Source organism: Musa acuminata, chromosome BXJ3-3 (assembly GCF_036884655.1).
Source record: "Musa acuminata AAA Group cultivar baxijiao chromosome BXJ3-3, Cavendish_Baxijiao_AAA, whole genome shotgun sequence".
NCBI classification, from domain to species: domain Eukaryota; kingdom Viridiplantae; phylum Streptophyta; class Magnoliopsida; order Zingiberales; family Musaceae; genus Musa; species Musa acuminata.
Window position 1 is genome coordinate 9,582,501 of NC_088351.1, and position 5,000 is coordinate 9,587,500.

General features: G+C 30.8%; 1 pseudogene; it reads right to left on the reverse strand.

Annotated features, from left to right (window-relative positions):
- The window catches only part of LOC135633909 (putative multidrug resistance protein), a 7,735-nt pseudogene extending 4,638 nt beyond the window's left edge, over positions 1-3,097 (reverse strand).
- Positions 3,098-5,000: the final 1,903 nt, after the last annotated feature.

Consider the following 5,000-nt stretch of genomic DNA (forward strand, 5'->3'; position numbering starts at 1 on the left):
ATGCATGCTTGGAATAGAAAACCTGAATCAATTAGTTATAGCCATCCTTGATGCAAAAAAATCCATCCTTTCATATTAGTATTGGACTAAGAATAAACATAAGGTTTATTCATTAAGTAATATTACTATATTAAGATTAAAAAACTAAATACATCATGAAACATGGATATAATGCTCACTCTTAGAGGACTTATCGTCATGATTCATGTATTTGTTTCTTAAGAAAGTTATCAATAAAGACTAATTCAAATTATTAAGCTAAACATATGAACTAACTGTGAGAATATAACCGTTATTATTAAATATTTTATTTAATAATAATGTAACCGTTCTCATTAAGTTCATCATTCATTATAATAAATTTCTTCATTTATTGTGGTTGAAATATTTTTATTTTTCATTCTAAATGAACCTTATAATTAAATATTTTATTTAATATCATTAATATTCTTCAATATTGTCCAAACGTTATAAATTTGAATTAATTTTTGAACGTTATGAGTTTGTGATAATAAATATTTTTGATGGGAGAATATCTATATAAACAAGAGTTTTGTTCCATGGGCTCAACATTTCTTTCAAGTCTAAAGGATTTCCTATACCATCTAAAGCGAGAGTTCTAAGCCTGGAATTGCCAAAATTCAAAAAGAAATCGTTGTTGAAATTATTGACAACAATGATTGGAGGTACGCAATTTCATTTTCACATTAGTTTTTCTTATGTTTCTATTATAATGATTTAGAAACACATTTTGGTATCAAAATATCTAACAAAAGAATCCTACCAAGTAGCTACAAGTGAACAATGTCGCATTGTATATGAAGTGGGGCACCTTCATATGTCTCAAACATGGTTGAGCAACACCACTTCATCTAGAGAAAAAAGAATATGGTTTGTGATCTTCTCGCCAATGACGTTGGATGATGAGGCTATCACTGGAGACACTAGTAATGACCTCGGATATTGAGGTAGTGTTGATATCGAAGTACTTCACGTATTGCTTGAGTATTGCCTTCAAGTATTGCATCCGCATCCGCATTATTGCCTTCAAGAAAGGGAGGGGTCGGTGTCGAGGTTGTTTATCATGTTGCTAGTGACAAAGAGATGGCGCCCGAGAACCCTAGAGCCATCGGCCACTTGTTCACGATGTCTGCATGCATGAAGATGGTGCAACGACGATAGAATGACACGGGGTTCCTCCTCCCCTCGCCTCCTTCCATTTCCTGGTCTCGCTACTGTATAGACTGCGAACAAGGTGGAAGAAATGCGTTACTGCTATATATACTACAAGCGAGCGAGGTGGAGCAGGCTCAGGTTATTGGGGTGATGCCTAGTATCTATAATAAGAACTTTGTTCATGTGAAATCAATGTCATCATGAACAAGGTAGCATTAGACTCTAGGTAGCCTAATTCTATTTTGTTTCATTAAATTGATTAATTATATAAAGTAGTGTACTTTTGATCTAAATAGTTTCCATGTTAGGGTTTTTACTAGTCCAACTATTCGAATCATCTATATGTTCTATATTTTCACAGGTAAACACAGGGTATCATGGTGTATAGAATCTTAGCATATACTTGTAATGAAAAATATTTTTTTTTTGGAATAATGAGTTCATATTTCTTATAGGGAAAGAGTGTATAAATCATAATAGTTATAATTTGAACTTTTACCTCAAATATCATAACTTGAGTTCACAAAGAGGTTTAGAAAATCACACAATGGAAACTCTTCGTAAAGTCAAAGTTATATTAGTTAATTGATTTGTTTGAAGAACATGACAAATACCTTAAGAAAGATATTAAGCTTCATAGTGAGGGTATATTGTTATCAGCTGACTATACAAAAATATATAATATTAAATTGGAAATGACAAGTGAATGTGATCGGTAAATAGTTTTTCTCTGCAGAAATTAAATTTATCAAAAGCCTCAAGTATGAGGATAAGTAATTTCTTATTATTGAGAAAAAGAATGGATAATAAATAATATAAAGCTATGAAATAAATAACTTATATCAACTTTTTACATGCTTCTGTTGTAGTTTTAGGTGCAACATGAATGCTTGGCATAGAAAACCTGAATCAATTAATTATAGTCATCCTTGATGCAGAAAAATCTATCCTTTCATATTAATATTAGACCAAGAATAAACATAAGTTTTATTCATTAAGTAATATTAACATATTAAGCTTAAAAAACAAAATACATCATGAAACATGGATATAATACTCTCTTTTAGAGGACTTATCATTATGATTCATGTATTTGTTTACTAAGAAAGTTATCGATAAAGACTAATTCAAATTATTAAGCTAAACATATGAACTAACTAGGAGAATGTAAACGTTATTATTAAATATTTTATTTAATAATAATGTAACCGTTCTCATTAAGTTCCTCATTCATTATAATAAATTTCTTCATTTATTGTGGTTGAAATATTTTTATTTTTCATTCTAAATGAACCTTATAATTAAATATTTTATTTAATATCATTAATATTCTTCAATATTTTCCAAACGTTATAAATTTGAATTAATTTTTGAACGTTATGAGTTGGTGATAATAAATATTCTTGGTGGGAGAATATCTATATAAACAAGAGTTTTGTTCCATGGGCTCAACATCTCTTTCAAGTCTAAAGGATTTCCTATACCATCTAAAGCGAGAGTTCTAAGCCGAGAATTGCCAAAATTCAAAAAGAAATCGTTGCTGAAATTATTGACAATAATGATTGGAGGTACGCAATTTTATTTTCACATTACTTTTTCTTATGTTTCTATTATAATGATTTAAAAACACATTTTGGTATCAACATATCTAACATAAGAATCCTACCAAGTAGCTACTAGTGAACAATGCCGCATTGTATATGAAGTTGGGCACCTGCATATGTCCCAAACATGGTTAATCAACACCACTTTATCCAGAGAAAAGAGAAGATGGTTTGTGATCTTCTCGCCAATGACGTTGGATGATGAGGCTATCACTGGAGACACTAGTGATGACCTCGGATATGGAGGTAGTGTTGAGATCGAAGTACTTCACGTACTGCTTGAGTATTGCCTTCAAGTATTGCATCTGCATCCGCATTATTGCCTTCAAGAAAGGGGGGGTCGGTGTCGATGTTGTTTATCATGTTGCTAGTGACAAAGAGATGGCGCCCGAGAACCCTAGAGCAATCGGCCACTTGTTCACGACGTCTACATGCATGAAGATGGTGCAACGACGATAGAAGGACACGGGGTTCCTCCTCCCCTCGCCTCCTTCCATTTCCTGGTCTCGTTACTATATAGAATGCGAGCAAGATCGAAGAAATGCGTTACTGCTATATACACTACAAGCGAGCGAGGTGGAGCAGGCTCAGGATATCGAGGTGATGCCTAGTATCTATAATAAGAACTTTGTTCATGTGAAATCAATGTCATCATGAACAAGGTAGCATTAGACACTGGGTAGCCTAATTCTATTTTGTTTCATTAAATTGATTAAATATATAAAGTAGTGTACTTTTGATCTAAATAGTTCCCTTGTTAGGGTTTTTAATAGTCCAACAATTCGAATCATCTATATGTTCTATATTTTCACAAGTAAACATAGGGTATCATGGTGTATAGAATCTTAGCATATACTTGTAATGAAAAATATTTTTCTTTTGGAATAATGAGTTCATATTTGTTATAGGGAAAGAGTGTATAAACCATAATAGTTATAATTTGAACTTTTACCTCAAATATCATAACTTGAGTTTACAAAGAGGTTTAGAAAATCACATAATGGAAACTCTTCATAAAGTCAAAATTATATTAGTTAATTAATTTGTTTGAAGAACATGACAAACACCTCAAGAAAGATATTGAGCTTCACAGTAAGGGTATACAGTTATCAGCTGACTATACAAAAATATATAATATTAAATAGGAAATGACAAGTGAATGTGATCGGTAAATAAGTTTTCGCTGCAGAAATTAAATTTATCAAAAGCCTCAAGTAAGAGGATAAGTAATTTCTTATTATTGAGAAAAAGAATGGATAATAAATAATATAAAGCTATGAAATAAATAACTTATATCAACTTTTTACACGCTTCTGTTGTAGTTTTAGGTGCAACATGCATGCATAGAAAACCTAAATCAATTAGTTATAGCCATCTTTGATGTAGAAAAATCCATCCTTTCATATTAGTATTGGACTAAGAATAAACGTAAGGTTTATTCATTAAGTAATATTACCATATTAAGATTAAAAAACTAAATACATCATGAAACATGGATATAATGCTCACTCTTAGAGGACTTATCGTCATGATTCATGTATTTGTTTCTTAAGAAAGTTATCGATAAAGACTAATTCAAATTATTAAGCTAAACATATGAACTAACTGTGAGAATATAACCGTTATTATTCAATATTTTATTTAATAATAATGTAACCGTTCTCATTAAGTTCATCATTCATTATAATAATTTTTTTCATTTATTTTGGTTGAAATATTTTTATTTTTCATTCTAAATGAACCTTATAATTAAATATTTTATTTAATATCATTAATATTCTTCAATATTGTCCAAACGTTATAAATTTAAATTAATTTTTGAACGTTATGAGTTGGTGATAATAAATATTCTTGATGGGAGAATATCTATATAAACGAGAGTTTTGGTCCATGGGCTCAACATATCTTTCAAGTCTAAAAGATTTTCTACACCATCTAAAGCGAGAGTTTTGAGTCGAGAAGTGCGAAAATTCAAGAAGAAACCATTACTAAAATTGTTGACAACAATGACCGGAGGTACGCAATTTCATTTTCACATTAGTTTTTCTTATGTTTCTATTATAATGATTTAGAAACACATTTTGGTATCAAAATATCTAACAAAAGAATCCTACCAAGTAGCTACTAGTGAACAATGCTGCATTGTATATGAAGTTGGCACCTGCATATGTCCCAAACATGGTTGAGCAACACCACATCATCCAGAGAAAAGAGAAAATG